General features: G+C 42.7%; 1 pseudogene; it reads left to right on the top strand.

Moving 5' to 3' along the window:
* Positions 1–254: 254 nt before the first annotated feature.
* On the top strand, positions 255–6,849 carry LOC115583851 (potassium channel subfamily K member 15-like; annotated as a pseudogene).
* Positions 6,850–22,118: the final 15,269 nt, after the last annotated feature.

Genomic DNA, 22,118 nt, shown 5'->3' with positions numbered 1-22,118 from the left:
GCTACAATTTCAGCACGCCACGTATAGTGTCATGTTGTAATCCTAGCAGGGCAGAGGGGCCCTAACACGGCAACATGTTGGATGGATGGATGATGCTCTTGTGCGTCCGTGCCTGAGAGCAGCACCCTGCCTCCAGCCTCCAGCACCCTGCCTCCAACACCCATGCTAAAGCCTCCAGCACCCTGCCACAGCCTCCAGCACCCTGCCTCCTCCCCCCTGCCTCCCTCCGCTCAGCGCGCACTCCGGAGCTGAGGATGAAGACGCAGAACATCAGGACGCTGTGTCTCATCCTCTCCATCGTCCTCTACCTGCTCATTGGAGCCGCCGTGTTTGACGCGCTGGAGTCGGACAGTGAGAGTTCAAAGAAGAAGTCGCTGGAGCAGAAGCTGACCGAGCTGAAGAAGAAGTACGACTTCACCGAGGATGACTACAGGGAGATCGAGAGAGTGGTCGTCCAGGCGGAGCCGCACCGCGCCGGGAGGCAGTGGAAGTTCACCGGCTCCTTTTACTTTGCCATCACGGTGATCACCACTATCGGTAAGTAAGAGTTTACCCATAGCTGCTTCTTAACTGACAACAAGCACAAAAAAAAGTTGGAGCCGTGTAACGGGGCCCCAGCTTGTGGATCCACTTTGGAGAGGAGCAGGGGAGACTTACTACGAGGGGGTCCTCCTGCATTGCCTGTGATTTAGGAACAGAAAAGGACGTATGCTGTGGTCATCGGACGATTTCCCACCGATTAACACCGTGTAAACAATAAACGATAACTTAATGACCAGTACTGTGTGTAAAATTACTTAAAGGGATATTCCACCAGAAATCTATTTTCTGGTGTGAAACATTACCCAGTAGTAGGGTTGATAGGTTGTATACACTGGGAGAAATGTCACGTAAAAAATGAGAGGGAAACACGAATGGAAGGTGTTTCCTGTCTGTTATACACTGCTAACCCTGTCGCATTAAGCGTGGGGACCAAAAATATTCACAAAACACAAAATAATACTTCACGTGTCACAGAATGAACAGTGATTCGAAACACTAAATTATCCCTAACTAACTTAAAGTAGTGTAGGTAAGACCAAAGAGCAAAACTCAGACATGTGATGGTAGTTTGCGTTGTAAACATGTCAGGGTCCTGATGAGGCTTGTGATGGTAGGTCTGTCTATTGTAGGCCTGTGTTGATGAACATGTGACTGGAACAGAGTGAGCACATAGATGGAGGGCAGACAGCGACACTGAATACTACTACTACTATACTACATATACTACTTCAGCCGAGCACAGCCTGTGTGCTGCACAGAGGATGAAACTAACAGCTTCCATTTGAGCTCCTCAGAAGGTGATTGTTACTCAGGTATCTCTGTGTTCTTATCTATGTTTTGCATGATAAATAATAAATAATGATAGTTTAAAGTCTGTAACTTTTTTAAAACAACAGTCTGCTTTCAGTTTACTTTTAATATAGCCTAATTATCAGAGGTGTACTTAATGAATGTATACTTAAGTATATATTCTGAGAAAGTACACAGAAAAATCAAGGGTCCATTTAGTGAGAAAATTGATATTCGAGTCTCATTCCCAACTCCCCAGATACTGACCCGTCCTGCCAGTTAGGAATGAGACTGAAAAATCAACTTTTCTTACAAAATGGACCTTTAATCTTTTGATCAAGATAAGCTAAGATATATTATATCTATAAAGTTAATACATGTTAATATTAAGGTAAGATAAGGTAAGGTAATCCTTTATTGATCCCCAGAGGGGAAATTGGAGTGTTGCAGCAGCACAAAGAGAACGGATCAAGTGAGAGGCACAAATGTAAATAGGAAAGATTAACAAAGATAAATATACCTAAAAATATAATGAAGTAAAAAAGGAGGTAACTACAGTTGTTGCATGAATAGTTAGATGTGAATGGCAAGTTAAAGTGACAAGTAATGAAATAAAGTGACATGGTGTGATTGGCGGCAGCAGTTACAATATAACACAACAGTGACGAACTATCAAATATCAAATATCAAATATTGTCATGGTACCATATATATGGTATGATATGAAACATCAATCTTAATGATAGTGTTGTGTCAAGTGTATATTTAGTAAAGTGATAAAATATTCATAATAACATTTAATAAACCATAATGTATTTTTTTCACTGAAAGTTAGTGGTTCACAGGGAGGGACGTGACCTCGCCTTCCTATCCTGACCCTTAGAAGTCGAGGTAATGGAGAGGAATGAGTTTGTTGACACTTTCAATCCCTGTCTGTCATAGAGGAAGTGTTGATCACTGACCTCTGTGTACAGAGAGGAGGACGCAGTGGGTTACATAAAGCTTCTGTTTTTATGATTTGTTGTGATCGAATACTCAATCGGTTTTATCCTTTGGAGTCCAAAAAAAAAACCAAGTGGCGCAAGGCAGTGTCCAGTTCAGCAAGTTTAATGAAGCACACAGGAATTTTCTACAGTCAGGAATAAAATCTGACACAATGCTAAACAAAAAAGAAGCACATAGAAGCAAGTAGGTAGTTATAAAATATCAAAGTTGGTCTCAAAACAACGGGATGGGCAGAGAATGGAAGCAGCCTGTGTCAGAATGAGTCCAGGTCAGATAGAAAAGCTATGTTCAGGGTCCAGGGAGTGATGAGAGTGGAATATGATACTTCCAAACATGATAGGCCCTTTAAATAGAGAAATATCTGCTGTCATACAAACTGCTGAAGCGGGCCTCCATCACTGCAGGAAAATCTCGGAAGAGCGAGAAGAGCTGGAGGAGACGACCTTTTATTTGGCTCAAGTTCACAAGCTGCTGCACAAACTGAGCAAGATCAACAAAACTCTTCTAAGGCAAGAGGAGGACGCTCAGAATGACTGTGGAAAGAGCCCAGGCTTCTCACTGCGCCCAGCTCGAAGAACATGAAGAGACCAGGAAGTATTTTCATCATCTGCAGACAGAGCGCCTCCACTGACAGCAAAGAAAAACCTCCCTGCTTGAAGAGGCGGAGAAATCCAGAGCTCTACATGTGGCTCAGCTTGACAAGCAGGAACAGGAGAGACTACACCCTCCTGACTGCTCTTAAAAACAGCCGGCAGCAGTTGGAGAGCCATCGTATCGAGTGGCAGGAGGACAAGACATCCCTCCCTCAAGCCACTGACGGCCTCAAGAAGACTCTCCAGGAGAAGGAGGAGGAGGAGCTGGAGGGAGGAAGAGAGCTCCATGAAGACACAGCTAGAAGGTCTCAAGAGCCAGATCAAGAAGAAGAGGAAGAAGAAGTGGTCTACAAAACTCTGCTAGTGCCCAGATCCAGACTCAGGAACACAGAGATACTCAAAAACATGCACTTGTTCTTGTATAACTGAAAACACTTACAGAACAGTCATTTATTCAAGCGTGCTATTAATAGACTTTTTAAAACTAAAAATGTGAGAGTACGCTTTTAGTTTACTTTGTATGTGCCAAGCAGAGATATACAGTACTTAATGAAGTTAAGTTGAAATGTAGTAGACATGGTTTATACTGACAAGTACAGAAAAATCTAAAAATGGATTAAAAAGTAAACTGATATTAGTGTGCTTACTCCATAAACTCTGGAAATATACTTGAACTGTACTTATGTTGACTTGATAAAATCAACCTGAAAGCATATGACTCCTCTGTCATTGTCGTTCATTTGGAGTCCGCTTTTTTGGCCTCGTGACAAATGTGTTTCCAGTATTCACTCTATCATAGCTCAGTTTTGGTCCCTACCAGCTCCTCAGGGAAATATCTGACTTTTCAGCTGCTCTATGCCCCACTGTGTTTGTGGCGGAAAGTGACATCATGAGAAAACATGAACTGACCCAATAAAACAATGACATTTGGCAAAGACTGGCACTTTGAAGTTGGTGATTTGTGATGTTGGTCTGCATAAATCAAATTTGACCTGACTGTAGAGCCAAAATAAAACATTGGAAACACTGATCAGTTTATTCAACTTTTCATATACCCACATCAGTGTGCCGTCTCTTTTTGCAAATTAGTTTTGCATAGCGTCCATTACTCTTGGAATTATTTAGACGGGTCACTAAGTCTTTGTGAGTGGAGGAATATGACCACTTAGCTAATGAACCATAGCAAAGATATGAAGCTGAAAGGACGTTTCTCCTGTTTCATGTTTCCTGGACAGTTTTATCAGACCCCATGCACCCTTGGTCCGGCCGTCCTTTTCTTTTGTCTGATTAGAACTTGTTTGAGGACGCCAACCATATCACTGTGCAGGAGGGAGAGTGGCCAGTTCATTAAGCAAACTAAACTCAGAGGACGCCACTAATGTTTGCGTCCCATGTTGCCATGAGCATGGTCTTCTCATCCGTGAAGTAGATCGTTAGTAGACATTTGGGGCGTGGGTTGGGTCCAAACATTGGTAGGGACACAACAACCCACCTTTGGAATGAAGCACTAGCAGAGTGATAACTATTTATTTGTTTTAAATTTGTGAACGATTTTCTCTCAAAATCAGCAGAGGGATGTTGATATCTTATCTTTATCTATACCCTTGTTAGTAGAAGTACAAAATGTGTCGGTATGGACAAAATAACATTATAGTGCAGGCAATAGAGGAAACGTAAGAGAAGAGAGAGAGAGGAGGAAGTGATCTGAAAGACTGAAGTTATCAGGGCTGTCAGTCTGTACCACAAACGTGGTGGGAAATTATCAGCTCTCGACTCCTGCATGTCTGGCAGTTGATATGTCAACGATCAAATTTGCAGCCACTCAAATGTTATTACAGCATGCCGGGGAGATGTAGCCTTGGAGAGGACACATGGAAATCATCTAATGTGACTTCATTCCAAAGGTTCACGCAAGCAAGTTCAAATATTGGTAGTCCATAACATCCATATGCAAACGTATACCCTTGCTAGTCGAAGCACAGTTGTTGTGCTCAGTTGTATGTGTGTAGTTCAGTAGACAGAGATGAGTTCCTTAGTGCAACTGCTCATAGGAAGGTATGTGGATTAACCTGAGTAACTGGTCATGGTTTGTGGAAAGAGATGCTGCAGTTGAGTTTTTCAAACTGTTTTTTGGCACCACAATCAAAGCTCCACCTATTTCCAAACCAAACAAGACGGCAGCCACCTCTACGGTTGATAACTCCAAAACCTGGCAACAAATCCCACTGTAGAGCACATCAGGTGAGAAAAAGAAGCAAATCAGGGATGGAGTAAATATTTTCAACCGCAAGTCAGCATTCCTGCTTAACTTCTACCTGAGAGAGAGGTCCAATTCTGTGGTTCCAGACAACTCGGAACTCCAGAATGTCTGCCCTCCTGCTGGAAAAAAAAAAGAAAAAAAAAAAGAAGTGCAACAATTTGAGTTGAAGGTTATTATTGTAATCTAAAGTATTTGCATGAGGCAACGGAATGGAATATTTAATACATTCCCAAGCATAAAACTGCTGTAAAACAAAATGTACAACAGTGCCTTTTCCCTCGTGTGGTGTTTTTCCTCCTCTGTTTTTTTGTTAATATATGAAAGGAGACTGCACTGCTGAGAGTTCAGTTGTGTGAGCACTCGACAGAAGAGCGTCAGCTTGTCTTAGTCAGCCATGTTTGTTGTGTACGTTTGCCATTGGAACATTTGGAGGTCAAAAGTTTGCAATTTCAACCGGGTTATTCTGACCTCCAGCTTAACTGGCACGCAATACAGTTAGCCACAATGAGTGAAAAAGGTGTTTGCAGGAGTTTTTATAGAAACCTGTGTAGCCTTGCAGTGTTAAATAAGCAGTAATCTTGATGACTGAATCTTTACAGACACATTATGTGACCTGCACTATACTGTGACTTTGTAGGTTATGGCCACGCTACACCACGCACTGATGCTGGCAAGACCTTCTGTATGTTTTACGCTGTCTTGGGCATCCCTCTGACACTGGTCATGTTCCAGAGCCTGGGCGAGAGGATCAACACTTTAGTCCGCTACCTCCTGCGCAGAGCCAAGCAAGGCCTGGGCTTACAGAAGACGGAGGTGTCCATGGGGAACATGGTCCTGGTGGGTCTGCTGTCATGCATGAGCACGCTGTGTATCGGAGCCGCAGCCTTCTCCCACTTCGAGGGCTGGACTTTCTTCAACGCCTACTACTACTGCTTCATCACGCTCACCACCATTGGCTTTGGCGATTTTGTGGCGCTGCAGAGGAGAGACGCTCTCCAGAAGCGACCCCCCCTACGTTGCATTCAGCTTCATGTACATTTTGGTCGGGCTGACAGTAATTGGGGCTTTTCTTAACCTGGTGGTCCTGAGGTTTCTCACTGTCAGCACAGAGGAGCCCGACGGGAGGCCTGAGGCCGCGGCAGAGGAGCGGGAGAGGCAGCCTAAGGACATGCAGGGGGATAGGGAGGTGTCAGAGGCTGCAGAAGGAACTGCTGATGCTGCATATGAAGAGGACGTACGCAGCAGCTTGTGCAACCTGAGCCTTCCCATGGAGGGGGGCACCAGCTGTATGAATCTCCTCCCCTCCCCTGTAGAGGAGCGCAGACATGTTTTATCTGAGCACTCAAAGCTGTCTGAGCCCAGCAAACTCAGGGCCTTATTCTGCTGCATGTGCTGTAGCCTGGACATTGACGACAGCCCATCTCCTCCTCATCATGAGGAGGCGGGCGGCCACAGCAACCCTGTCTTTTATAACTCCATCTCTTACAGGGTGGACCGGGCCTCGTGCAGCTCCTGCACCTGGTCATCACAGGCCTCCCCCGGCAGCGGAGTGCCCCCCCTGGGCAAGAACAACCCCCACACGAGGAGGAAGTCATTATAGTGCCTTTTAACTTGTGTCTAAGTGGCATTTGTTTTGGACTTTTTGTACACACCATAGAAGAAGACAAAGCCCTCTGATTTTGTGCTCGGTGGAACAAATTTCCCTTTGCATTCCTAGTCACAAATGTAGCATTACTTGCTATCAGAAGAAAAATGTAGCATAAAAACACTTGCAATGTATTTTTCTACATGAAATATTAAAGTTGAATGTGTAAAGTATGTGACTTATGTAACATCGTGTTTTTCAGCACTGCATTGTGTGTTTTATTGTCAGGAAATGTGCAGAAACTAGCAGAAAACGCGACACATGTGCCTGAGAAAGGTGGGGCTACCTGCATTAATATTTTAGGTGTGAAACGCGCTGCAGCACTGTCACCTGTGACCTTCAGTTATTTCCACTCAGTAGTTATCGGTGTCTTCTAATAGGAATGTACACTCTGTCGCTCTGGCTGGTTCCCTTGGTAACGTTTCCATCCTCAGTGCGGTGGAACAAACTGGAGCCAGACACGTACAGTACAGTGAGCGGTGATTGTCTGATGCAGTCAAAGCCGCGCTCTGTGATGAATGAGTGTGTCAACAAAGAACAGAAAATGAGCGGCCACACTGAAAACGTGGCAAATTAGAAAATGTCCCCAAACGACTGTTTAATCGCTTCTTAGACGTGCGGTTAAATCACACATTGGTATTTGTCAAATTAAAATTTTAATACTCACCATGAGAAGAGTAAATTGCGCCTCTGATTGCACTTTTTAAGAATTTTAAATGAAATGTATGAACATAAGGCCTTTACTAAAAGCTTCAGTTTAAAGGGCTACTGCACACAATTTCAGATTCAGTCAAGGAGCGCTGATTAGCCCGTAAATTCAGTTATTTCATGCCCTCTGTGGTTTCGGAGGAGCTTTCAAAACCCTGATGACATCATCAGGTGATTACACCATCAGCACTTACTTGACTGAAACATTTGTAACCACATGCCTGAATTAAAAACTGGAGGTTGAAAGAGGTTGGCATTAGCCAGGGAGGGGGTGTCAAACTAAATTATGCAGTTGGTTGCATTATGGGAATTGTAAGATGAGGTGTTTTTGGTACTTGTCCCGTATTATTATACTGGATCACTATAATTTCAATTTTCCTTTAAAGATGCCATATCTAAGAATGGACCACTTCATACTGATAACTGCTTCCAACTGTGGCTGCAGTGAGCTAGTTGGCTCAATTCGCTGTGCAGCTAGCAGTCCAGTCTAGAAGCTCCTGGGCGCCTGGGAAGTGTTGATGATTCTGCTGTTAGCAGGAGCTTTTAATTGGAAGGGGGCTAGCCGGTTAGCATGCTACAACATACTTTGTAACACAATACACAAATGTCCTCAAACCAAATCTGTTATTCCTCCACAGTCTGTTGATAGTTTTGGTCAAGTTCCCAATGTTTTAAACAAAAAATCGAAATGATTGCTTCTTTACATCTGTCTCTTGTGGAAAGAGTGCAATACTAAATCGTTGGAGTGACCCTTTAAATCTCTCTTTCAACAGTAGTTCAATAATGAATCTGGCGCTAGTCATGCAAGAAAGAGGAGTATGTTCATAGTTTGATGTGAAGAACTACATTGTAACGGGTCATCTTCCATTGCAGCCTGACAGCTGATTCTTGACCTCAATTACACCAGTCCTGCTATTTTTCTTTCAAATCATCACCCATTTTACAGCTTACCTTCGATGTTGTATCTGTAAAACTGTAAGAACAAACCAGTGGTTAAACAGGGGCTGTCTGTCCACCAGAGGATCCATATTCATGCACTGCAAACATCTGCACTGAACAGCACCACTGAAATGAGTCACTGAAGCTCGGCACTGTGAGTGATTTTGAATCAGAAATAGTTGACCGCTGCCAGCCTCATTTGAAATTACAATTCTCTAAAATCTCCTCCCTGCTCATATTTCAGTAATGTGAAGCTAACCTGCACTCTGACCTCCCTGTGGAGGGTCAACTTGAGGATCACTCAAGTTTTGCATCCCATTATGTTATTAATAGGAGCCTCTAGTGGTAACCATCAGTGACCTGCATTTAATTTCCTCCTCTTCCCATTTCTCACAGCAGGGGGCAGCATTGGTCTATATAACAGCCAGAAGGTCTGACTCAGTTGTTCATGTTTGCAAAAATCTTTGCATAGTGAAGTTAAATTTTTGAGTTTACCAAACTTCAATACTGACTCGAACGTGAACGCAGCTTATACACTCACACGCTGCGGTGTGTGTTTGTGTGTGTGTGTCAAGATATTCACGGCACAGAAGCCAACATCTGTCTGAGCTCCACTGCTGCGTGCCATCACTGCTGTTTATGGAATTAAAGCATGACAGTTGGGATTTGTTTTCATCTGGCAGCTTGAACTATGACACAGATCACTTCAGTGGGAATAAGTGTTTGGGTTCTCGATAATTTTAACACAGGCGCCTCAGTCAAGCGCGCAGACGTGTATCGGCTCCCAGCATTCTCAGCAAGATGTTTGTGCAACAGCAGAAAGGAAAGGTCTGAACAAAGAGCTTCGTAAAGATCACTGTTTTGTGAGGGAAAAGAGCTGCTGTCTAATTTGCATAATTAGCCCATTAATGTTGCAGATGGTGCTTCGTCTTTATTCTGCTGTGATGCCTCAGACGCCTCCTCGTATCTGCTCCAACTCCCTGAGCCTGAAAGTACTGACAAACTATTTCCGCAGGCCGCTGATCTAACTCCACAGCGCAGAGGAGGGAAATGATGGTGCAGAATGAGTAGCTTCGCTCCAGCACAAAGAGCTTTGTGTGATGATTTTCTGCCGCTGAACCACCTCATGCACGGCTGTGGCAAAAAGCAGCACCCACACTGAACTTTATTCAAGCCTCAGCGAGCGGCAATCCATTTAGCGGCTTCCCATGAGGATGATAAGAGAGGTAATGTTATATTTTATGCTCATGTAATGGACGTTATTACAGGTGGCGAGCTCAAGGTGGTGGTAGCGATCTTTTTGAAGGATCCATACTCCGGATGCGGCACCTCATGTGAGTCTGGTTCATCTTGCACACACTTGAGCATACATTGGTATTACCGCTCAAATCAGTAAAAAAAAGGCGAGAACGGTATTAAAGGTTGTTTAGTTTTTATGTAGAATCTCCACATGGGTTACTAAATTAACATCTGAAGTCACTGTACACAAAAAACTTTAATTACACAACTGTGCTTTAGTGTGTTACAAAAAAATGATACTAGCCTTCAGTTGACCTCATCGTTAATTGACAACCACGTTGAATTCCGTCCTCACAGCAATGCACACAGGCTTATCCACCGCTGTATCATAGTTGTTCCCGGCTGAGAGGGTGGGTGAATAATTGATTGTATTGTGAGATATTTCTCTTTGTGAACACACCCTGTTAAGTCATTAGCATCCCGTGTTGAAGGGTCTTTCATGTGCAGTCACATTGGCAGGGCACACCAGATTAAATCGGAAACGAGCTGGCGGTTCAGGCAGAGTGCAGCTCCTCTCTTTTCTAAAGGGTGAAAAGCTTTAATATGGCAGAAATATGAGCAGGAGGTTCATAATAGAAGCGGCGCGCAAATACAGTATTTATGAATGCGCAAATAAACTGAACCAATAGCGGCTGCCATGTTTTGATTATGGAGAAATATGTTTGCCTGTGTACACTGCATTCACAGCCTTTCAGCCCGGAGATTATGAGTTATTTTCTTGGACAAGCATCAAAATGCAAAAGCACATTCTCCCTGGCTCACGGGGAACACAATGAAAGATTAAGGAACTAAAACACAAGTGTCATATTTATTCAGATTGATTAAAGAAGTAGAAATTAGGTTTCATTTGGGGAGCATTGAGAAAACAGGCATTAATAGAAGTTCATTGGTGGGGTAATTGCTCATTAGATTTAATTCCCAGCCAATTTGCTGCTTGTGTTGAACAGTTTGAAAAGGCTGTTTTTACTCCGTGGTTGTCTTCTTCAATCAGAATGCCTTTGACATGCTGTGTCTCTTTGACATTTTGTGCCGCTTGATTAATTGGAGTTTAAATTGAGTCTTAAAGGACAATTTGAATCGGCCCTTAATCAACGGGCCTACACCTCCACAATAATGACATCCAAATGTGATAACACTAGTCATAAACTGGCAATCAAATCAAATGAATTATACCTCTCCGTGTTTGCTCTTAATAGCTACATCCCCATCGAGCTAGTCGACCTGAGACTTCAGGTTTTGTATGTATCTGAATTCATGTCCTAACAACAGAAGCCAAGGTGTAGTCACAGGCATGCTGTCTCACAGGTATTGTGAGTTAATGTCGGTTGGCCACCACTTGTGTTTCATTGATCTTAGTGGAATTTTGTGTCATTGTTCATGAAAACCTACTGACTTTGGTGACCCACTAACACTCATCCTCTTGTCAAAATTGACATTTGTCTAATATTTATATGATGAAAACCTGCAAAACTAAAGACATCACACCCAACTGCAAATGTTGCCACTATACGTTTCTTCAAACCACAGATATCTGGAAACGTAACTTTTCTTGATGTAGCTAATTTAGGTATCTTTAGCTTAAGTTTCTAATTTTCTCTTGTGGCAACGCTGTGCTTGTTCTAAGTTTTGGTTAATAATACCTGCTTCTTTGGTTGCCACAAAAGCAGAAGGCAGGAGATGTCGCTGGGCTCCGTTTGATTGCCACTAGAGATTCGCGCTGATTGTCAAGAATATACATTTTTGTTGCCTCGCAATTTCACATTTATAAATATTGAAACACAGTCTTGATCTGTGGTCACTGGCTTTCTAGCCTTATCCCCTTCACCTTCGGATATAAAAGTTTCATAAACATGTAGTGTCTGTAATATGACACATTTTGGAGAAATGTCAAATGGTATTGCGTTTCTATAGTGCTTTTCCAATCCACTGTCCGCTCAAAGCACTTTACGACATTTGCAAGGTGGCATCAGCTCATCAGGTGCATCAATATCTTGCTCAAGGACAAGGTATGTAGCCTGCTAGCCACAAATGTGATCATGTCAGTGGTTTTTAGAAAATGTCAAATGTGTACATTTTATCCTGGGGGCTGAGCTGCATTCTCAGTAGTCTCCTGGTAGTGGGCTAAACCCAGGGGGAGAACATGGTAAACACTACAGTTGCTGGGCATCAACATGTCAGCATTGCCATTGTGAACAAGCATGATGTTAGCACTAAGCTCAAAGCAGTGCTGTGGCTATGCCTCACAGGGCCACAAGTGGGGCTGTGTCAAGCAGCACTGTCTAATAAAGCAACACAAAAGGACGGTGGCCTTTGAGGCAAATCATTCCCAGTGATTCCCTCTGTTGTGTGAGGCAGATGATGTAAAATTATCAAGGTTGGCTCTTATCCATTTCCTCCTCAGTTGTACCATTTAACAAGACAACAGCTTCTGTGTGCACACAGCTTCCTGTCTAAACAGCGGCTCGGAGATGGAGTGAGAGATGGGAGGGAGAGAGAGAGAGAGAGAGAGAGAAAGAGGAGGAGGAGGAGGTAAAGTTCTTATTCTCCTTGGCCAGCATGTCTGCGGCCGTGAAGCAAGGCTGCGGCCAGTGGCAGATTAATGTCTGTGTGAAAGTGTCTTCATTGTATCTGAGTGCTCGTGTGTTAGAGGACAGATAGTTAAGAGTGGAGTGAGGTGGGACGAAGTCAAGTCATGAAAGTTGGGAGTCTCAGCAGGGCAGGACAACACAGGTGCTGAGTTTGAAGGGACACATCATTGTGAGATGAGGACGCCTGTCTGTTCCGCCAAATCTGTGGCTAGTAGCTCCTCAGTGTCGTTCAGGTCACTCTTATCTCCTGTCCGGCAGCACCATATTTTTCTCATTATGTGCCGCTCTACATAGAACTTGCCCAAATGTGTTTCCTCTTGTAAGTAAGACTGATTCAGAAGTTGCTGGCGGGGCAGAATTTGAATGAGCGAGATAAGGCCACAGAGAGAAAAAAAAACGCACCACAATGGCCCTCAGTCAGGCTGGATAACAAATGCATCCTCTTTTATTTTTAGATGTACTGTGCGGGGAAGAGAGGAAGAGAGGACCCTCATAAAGAATAGTCCCCATTGGAGATATGAAACCTGATTTATTCAGGGTTCTTCAGCTCGGAACTGTAAAAGATTGACAGCAGAGTGATTTGCCACATCTGTTAATCTTCCTAAATGAGCAAGTAGTCAGATCTTTGCTCTAAATAATTCACAATACTGCACTTCACTTTTATTCCATTTTTATCTTTTTTCCTCCCTGTCAACTGTCAGGAGCCCAAATCATTGCCACTGTATGATGAGCCGCTGCTGTATTTCTTTCTCATACGGAACAATGCTCATTAGTTGGAACCTTTTGGGAGTAGGTGCTAACAACAGAGGGAGACAATGAGGGAGGGAGTTAAAGCCACGGTCCACATGGCCATAGTAAGGTAAGTGTATGTGCTGATACAGTCTCACAACCAGTTCAAGGGACAGTGCGCTCCAAAGTAAAAAAAAAAATCAAATAAAAGTAGGTCTACATATCTTCCCCATGAGACTAGCTAACCAAAATAACTCAGCTAGCTAATGTCACAGCTCGTTCGAGGAGAACGGCCATTAGTGTTTACATCCTGCGTGGTCACAAGCACGAGCCTCTCACCCAGGAGTAAAAAAAAAATGCTGCGCCCTGCTGGTGCTACAGACCCAACCTGTGCACTTAGCATTAACTCACGTTCGAGAGGCTTGTGACAGTGAGGGCTGTAAACATTAGAGGCGTCCTACGAGGGTGAGCCGTAAGTTAGCTAGTTTAGTTAGCTTAGCCCAGACGAAAATTTTACTGCTCAAAGCTTGCTCCTCTCCCGTATTTTTGGCTATGGAGCGGTAAAGGAGCTCAATGAGAGTTCTCATTTCAGTCTCGTTGTAGTCTTTTTTGGTCTCAAACATTTCTCATTTGTTTCTCCTAAAATTCCTTAGGAGCAATAGGTGAGACTTGAGACTTTACCGCTTAAACCTCGCTCCTTTCCAGCACTGGGGAGACATTCTGAAACTTCACTGAGAGCTTGATGAGATCTCCTTTGAAACTTACAGGGAGCCCAAGTTGAGATTTTCTGCACCTGTTTCTCAGGAGAAACAATTGAGAAACAGGAGAAATCAGCCACAGCCTCACTTTGGTCTCACATAGATCTCATAGTTGTCTAGGAGAAATGAATGAGACACTACTGAGATCTCTTTTCCAATTTCCGTTTCCTCTGGGAGTGAACTAGCCTGTCATCCTTCAGTTGGTCTGAGTTACCGAGTGTAGACGACTGGTATGAAGTATCTTTTTGGGCCCCCATCGCTACATGAAACAACAATAGCAACTTCCAAGCTGTCAACCTACAAGCTAAAGCTGACAAGTTAGTCTCTCGTTTGTTTCCTTTTTGTTTTTTTGGGGATTGAGACATCTTTCTACCAGGACTCACCTCCCCACAGGCAAACCAAGTTTCCCCCGGCACTGTTTTGCACGGCCACCGCCGCTGCATCCTAGGTTAAACGCCACCCAAGACAATTATGATTGGTTATGCCAGAATGAGAATTGTTGCAGCCAGAACTTTCTCCGTGCTGACATAGTGCTGTTGAGATCCAGCTATGCAAGACTATCCATGAGTAGATACAGGCTTCCAATCTGCACGGTGACGTGATGGTCCACGGGTGCAGTTACTGCTCACAACAAGATCTGTGCATCATTTTGACTATCCAGGTCATGGTTTCTGGAATGAGACATGGCTGTTGAGTTTTCAAATGTAATTTTGTGGTATTTTGAGCACCACAACCAAGTGCCATTCAGTTCCACTAAAGCAGCTGATCTTTACAGCTGATACTCTGCAGTCCACACCCAAACAAACAATCTAGATGTAGAAATAGCAGTACAGGTGAGAGGAAAAAAAAAATCACATTTTTGATTTTGGGGTGAACTGTCCATTTAAAGAAACCATCCATTTCAATGGAGCAATTCACTGCCCTTCCTAAACAGAGGCATTTCACCGGCTCTGAGAAGATCCCCGATGACCAGAAATTATTTTTGAACAATCACTTTGGTTTATCTCGCCCCCATTTCCCGCCTCCGACACTCCAGTTTTTTTCATTCCCAGATATAATGATTTTAATATTCCATTGACTGCGTCTTTGCTGGTCTGCTGAGCAGGAAGCAGACGTTTCCATCGGCAGAGCTGCGCCTGGCATTCATCATCAAAGGTCTGCCCAGGAAACAGACAGCTTTACACTCATCTGCATCTGCTTGGTATGCCAGCTGGGTGAACATCCACATCATCCTACCCACACTGTTATTTCTGATTAGCATATAATGCATCAATTACTTCACTTTCACTAAACAGAAAAAGCTACCACAAGTTTGGTTTCCAAGGCAACTATGAAGGGTGCTGGCGGCAGGAGTAAATTAGTTTGGCAGTGGAAGTTGGACTGTGATGGCAGGAGCCAAATGTGGGGCAACAATTGTTGTCCGTCGCAGCCGATCCGAGCATATGGAAAGTGATAAGAGAGCGCACCGAGGACTGAGCGGTCTAACCAAACAAAAGAGGTGGACACACACACACACACCCACACACACCCACACACACACACACACACACGCTCACACATGCACACATATGCAGACTGGTGTTTCTCTGCTTATGAAGACAATCCACTGACAAGCATCCAACATGTTCTCACTAAAGGTCTAAAACTCGGACAGATTCTAATAAATGAAGAACAAACACCCACAACTACACATCTAATTGTCTGAGGTAACACTTTGACATGTCCGTGTATAAAAATCTTGTGTGCAGCACAACAACAGGTGTTTTTATTCCTTGCAGCTGTCTTCACACAGGAACATATTGTATCTTTATATATAGTACATATTGTTGTACATATGTTACTGTTACCCATATGGTATTGTGTGTTGTGTTGCTGTATATGTACCTATATGAATATTACAAAAGAAATATGACAGCTTGATACAAGACAGCAGTGATTCCAGTTTTACGTTTGACTGAAAAACAACAGCAACAGTGGTTTACTTGAAATAAAGCGAAGAACTAGGCTGTATAGTAGGCTGCACTGAGTATTAGTGCAATAGGGAAAGAAGTAGAGCAGCAAAAGGGAATTTTAAACTGCATTAAAGTGAAGGAAAGGTAGCGACCTGGAAGTGCTGCAATTAACTCGTAATCTCTGGGAGAAATCAGTAAAAAATACCATTTCAAGGTGTAAGAATTCAATCAAGATTTAAAAAGGTACGCTTTCACTTTTTTGCTGCCTCTTTCAACTATTACACAATTTCTAACTGTGAAACATTTAAATGAGATTGCCAGGATGGGACGATACTTGCGAATTCCAGCTCTGATTCCTGGCAGGAATCAGGAAAGCGGCTAAATGATAAGACACATCCGTTTGTTCTGTTTTGTGTTTCTTACCGCACGTGCTTCCTTCTCCTTTGACTCTCTGAGGTGTGCCGTCTCGGAGGGAACTGGTGGTAGCTGCTGTTTGTACAATTAATTCAAGCAGCTGTAGTTCAAATGAGCAGCTTGCCCTTCAGCTGGAAAACACTGAGCACATTTCGGTTTCCAAAGGACAAAGCATGTTCGGATTTATTTGACTTGTTGACCTCTCTTCGAGGAGCTGATTGAATGTGCTACTGAAACAGAACCAGGCAGCAATCTGCAAATGTCTTCTAATCATATTTGTGTGCACATAATATTAATTAATATTAAGTAAAAGTGAAAGCAGAAACTGAAATTACAGGTTGTTAGCGGCTGACTGATTCCACCTTTTCATCTTAGTATGAGCAGATCACAGCATTCATTTGTCTTTGTCCCTTGACACTCCTCTTTAATACAGTAGCTTTTTAAACGGTTTTTCTCTTGTTTGACTGCCATCAGTTAGGTGCATGTCACAAAACATGTACTCAAATGCCAATGCAATGCAAAATGAATGGTGAAGCTGTTCGGGTCAAGGACAGTCTATTTCTACGGGCATTATAAATGATCTGATTTTGTTTGATTTTGCACACAAATAAATACAGGTATATTTTTAATTTTACCTTTCAAAAACGATGATCCTTCATTAAAATGTCAACAGTATCATTCAACTTGATGTTCTTTAGATTCTCATGCAAAAATGATTCATTTAAAAGCATGAAGTTGGAATATTAAGAGCATAAATGAGTAATTTATTCATTCAAGAACATCAATTATGTGTTCTTCTTCTTCCCACGCACCAGCCAGGCTTTTGTTTAACTGTAAGTGTATTGATCATCCGGTCCAACACTTCATGTAGTAGGCTGTAACTGACATTATCCACTGGTTAGTAGTGGAGCTTTACGTCTTTAGTGTTATATTGTCATATTATGACATGATTAGAAAATAACCTAATTTTGGTTTACATTTTGAATTTGTGGCCCATGTTTCTAAATCATTGTGTCTTCGCTCAAATAATCGAAACAGTACCTGATGATTTCTGGGGCTCCAAATCAAGCGTCCTTGAAAATGTCACATAGCCCTGGCTATACCCTGGCCCCTCTTCTCGCTCTAATCCGGCCGTGTTTACTCCACGTATCGAAAGCATTCTTCACACAACCAGTTCTCAAATATTAATTTCAGCTGCATTTTCTGTTCCAGCAATAATTCAGCACAACAAAACACGCAAAACAGACAACATCTGATGTGATTTATGAATAAAACAACAAAACCAGACAGCCCAGTCGATAGATATGGCATGACATATGAACCGCAAATCTACCGCTTGTTTTGTTGCATGATGCCTCAGCTGTGTGACTCACGCTGGCTGTGTACGCCTCCCACTTGAGCATCAATCTCGTATCTTAAGTCTCTTGTTTTCGCTTCACCACGGAACCATGAGACATCTGAATTAAAGATGGGCCTAAGACACACCATCGCTCATTGTCTCCAAACGGCTTCGCCACCTGCAGAGATTCTCTAACAAGAACACATGAGAAACACAAGAAAGTTGAGCTCTGGAAATTTAGACTGAGTGATGCTGACTTTGTGTTTTTTAAATGTGTGGTGAAGCAATAGATTTTTAAAAAATGTTTTAATGCTTTGCGTAAGAAGACTTGAAGAACACATAGACATGTTATTTGGTAGAGAAGGTCAGAGAATTCACATCAGGTCTCGTTCGGCACAAGGGTCACAATGGAGAGACCTTGATTGTAATGAGAAAATCCCTCTAATGTAATAGCTGCTTTGATGCCACACATAATTGCTATTCAAAACAGACACAAGCATACCAGTTGTTCACCAGGTGCAAGTCATTGAGCGACCAAACATATTGCACTTTAAAACAACAAAGAAGCGACTTGAGGAATGTAAGCAGACCTTGGTTTTGATTTTGTCTCTTTTGTTTCTGAGGCCCTCTCTTCTTCAGTTATCTGATGAAAGAGCCGTAAACATCATCTGAATCAAAGCCAGCGCTCATTTGTTTTCACAACTACGGAGACAAAACCGAGGAATGGAAACATGAATAAAAAATTGCGATCCTTGATTTCTTGTGGGAAATATGTGACATGATAGGTTACACCCATTTGATATCAAATGCTAAATAAACAGCAAAAAAATTGGAGCAAAATCCTATAATTTCAGAGTGCGAAAATCACCAGATGGCACGCAAGTGTTAGATGCACATGGATTTTGCAGCTAACATAGTTGGATGTTGAATTAGCATGAAATCTCATGAAACACTGAATCAGTTCCTCACTTTGATCTGTTATGATTTCACGCAGACGATCAGATTAAGTTGGAAATTTTCACATATTGAGCGGATGAAATGACTGGGCTGCTTGCGGTTGCAATATGTGTGACTGTTGAAACGATGTGTCTCCCTTCTGTGTGTTAAAGCTGCAATAATCCGTATTTCGTCTTGTATCAATGACAAATGTGAAACCCTGTGACAATATGGAAGTGGTGTCTATTAGTTATGAACCTACAGTGAATTATCCCCCAAATCTGGCAACCCAATTTCTGCGAGTATGTTACTTAAGTATGTTTCTGCAAACCAGGGATATGTTGAAACACTTACATTTCTTTATGTTGCAATTTCAGGTTAAATGTTCTATTTTATGTTGTGACAACATGTGTACTTATGGACTTGGACAAAAAACACTTGTATAGGGTTGGGATTTGGTTGCCACAAACAAGGCTAGAGATGTGCTGACTTCTTGTCAAAATCAGTTTTTTGCAGGGCTGGATATTGTCTTGAGGCCTTGTTAAATATATCCAGTGGTTTCAAACATACAAATGTTAACACACAGTCTTGAACTGCAGTCACTGGCTTGCCAGCATTCTCGCCTATAACTGCTGGGTTGAATCTGCACCTCACTTTGACTTTACAGTCAGTTTAAAGTGCAAATAATATGCTCATTTTCAAGTTCATGCATTTATCATGAGTTACTACTGGAAATAAATTATGCTTTATGCTTTATTGCTCAAAAAATGCATCGGTTATCTCATACTGTCCAGTGCAGCAGTACTGTATTTCCCTTCTGTCTGAGATGCTCTGTTTCAGATCCTGTCCATTTAGGGCCCCTCCTCCTACCCAGTCTGCTCTGATAGGTCAACTCATACATGCCTGAGCCTTTGTTTCCAGCTTCCAGTTATCACTTCTAATGTGAATATAGGCATTGGAATAGTGATGTAGTGTGATGTCAAGAAGTCACAGAACTAAAGGTGTGACTACTGATGAGGTGTTTGAGGAGCAGTGTTTTCTGTTGTCGTGGACTTTTTCATCTTTTAGACCTTTTACATTAGGGCTGGGTAGAAAATTAATCAATTTAGGATCGATTTCACTTAAATTCTGCAATATCGATTCATAGGGCAGGAGATTGTTTTTTTCCCATGAACCCCACTAGCCTCGTGCGCGAAGAAGCAGCGGTGCGTTTGTGTCTGGTTGACGTTCACAAGCGTGCATATAGACAATGTCAAACTCCGCTCAGCAAGCTGTCCTAACTTAAGTCTGACGTCTGGAGCCATTCCGGATTTAAAACAACACAGGACTAAGAGCTGGATAAAACCAAAGTGGCTTGCAAGATCTGCCAAGCGGAGGTCAGTTATTGTAGGAATACTACAAACCTTAGAAACCACTTGACAAGGTATCACACTACGCTAACGTTAGCTTCCGACAACAAGCCATGCGTGGCAAGACAAAAGAAACTAAGGGAATCACTAACATTACTAGCCGATTCTCTGCGGGCCATAAAGATAATAGAAGCAACTTTTGTTTGCAAAGCTTTAGGCCCGTACTTGGTAATGGAAACGAAGGCGGCTCATTCAGGTGCTCGAACCACGCTACGTTATGGTGCAACGTAAACATCTGACTGAAACTGTTATCCTCATGATGTATACATGTGTGAAAGATGACATCCTAACGAAAATGCAGTCAGCAGAAAGGGTCGCCATAACCTGTGACACCTGGACATCACTGTCAACGCAGTCGTACATGACAGTGACTTCTCACTACATCGACAACGATTGCTGGACAACCTGTTGTTTATGGTGAAGAGAAATTTTCATTTCATTTTCATTTTCATTATTTAAGAGCAGATTGAATCGAATCATGATTAATTGATTCAGAACCTTATGAATTGAAATCGAATCGATTTAGGAAATTGTCCACGAAACGTAGCCCTATTTTACATGCACAAGAAGCTGTATAAAACGCTGAAAGAAAGTAGAAAAAAAAGCATGATAGGTCTCTTTTTCAATTCATTGATTAGCTCATACTGCTCTCATAGCATCATTTGCTCAGGCGTTGCAGCAGGCAACAGTTTGCTGTTGTTCTTTGTCTGCTATATTCAACTTAAAAGGTGCTGATATCTCAGTGATGCATTTGCGGCTCGGCGCCGCTCCCTCAAAGAGGCAACAAATTACAAAGAAAAGAAAGCCAGGAGAGAGACAAGCTACAAAAATTGAATTATTTACCACAACTAGAGAAATATTAATTTAGTCTGAAATGTATCATTACATGGATTTCGAAAATACAGGGATGGCATTTCATATCTAGTCTCTGAACTCACCACTCCCCACAAGGAAACACCAAGTTCAGCACAGCAGGGTGTGGGTGTCGAGGCTTTTGAAGGCAGTAAGATAACAGAAGAACAGAGCCTGCTGCTTTAAGCACATCACCATAATGAAAAAGAGTGTGTTGGATATATGTTAATAAGGAACATACTGTGTAAAAGTGTAATGGTGGTCTCAGGTTTGCTTCTTTTTATATCATTTGGTTCAGATGTTTCATAATCTGCCAATGAAGCAATCTGACAACGACTGAGCGTTTGGGCAACATCAGCGATCAGCAGCCACATATGTATGTTGTATGTGTCGACCAAATATCCACAATGCTTGGCTTTACTTACTGCTGCTGCTTGTTAAGTTAAAAGCAAGCAATCAGCTTCTGTGAATCAAATCAGTGAGGAGATGAATGTGGAGTGTATTGCGTGCACCGCATGAATGCCTTGTATGATCAACAATCTGCGGCGACATTAGTCGTGTGACATCAGCAGAAGCCTGATACAGCATACAGTAACCTGATATTGACAGAGACGCGAACAAGCCAAGAACAGAGATCCCAGAGAAAGAGAAATTAAACTCTGCAGACAAATAACACTAGTAACACACGTACCCTGTGTCATGACACTAAACTTCTGTGGCGCTCACACACGGCGCAGGTCGAGCCAGTGAAAATACGAGCAGGCTGAAAATGTTGGAAGACATTTAGGAAAATGAGCACAGGAAATCTTATGCCCGAAAGAGCGGTTTAGAAATCCAGAAAATCGTAGCCACACATGAGTGAATCACATGTAAGTATTGAAGACATTTTATGTTCAGTTCCTGTAATGAGACGGCATAGCACTTTAACCTTCATATGGAGTATTTTCCACCATTAGCAAAGCAACCATCTACAACAGGTGCGTAGGTAATACAGGGATTGTGGAAATAATTGTTAAGAGGGTTTTGTTCCTGGAGCTGCTCTTTGTGAGAGTGTGTTTGTGTGTGTGTGTGTGTGTGAGAATACGTCACGCCTGCAGCTAACCTGGCTCAGAGGAGCTGTGTATCCCTTGGAGAGGTGATTAAACACAGAGTTGAGAGCCAGAGGTCTCTCTCTGTTGGAGTCCGGCGGAATACGTATGCCACTGTTCCACTTAATATCAACCACACGTCCCACGCACTGGCTCCCCGTCTCTACTACTCCTTGTTTATCACCAGCAGCACTGTCAAATCAGAGGACATTTGCTTCCATTCCCACCACCTGAAGAATATCACCAGGCTCATAGCACCTCCAAATGAGAAG

The sequence above is a fragment of the Sparus aurata genome, chromosome 6 (assembly GCF_900880675.1).
Source record: "Sparus aurata chromosome 6, fSpaAur1.1, whole genome shotgun sequence".
Classification (NCBI taxonomy): Eukaryota; Metazoa; Chordata; class Actinopteri; order Spariformes; family Sparidae; genus Sparus; species Sparus aurata.
The sequence above is the reverse complement of the archived record's forward strand: the minus strand, read 5'-3'. Positions and strand labels throughout refer to the sequence as shown.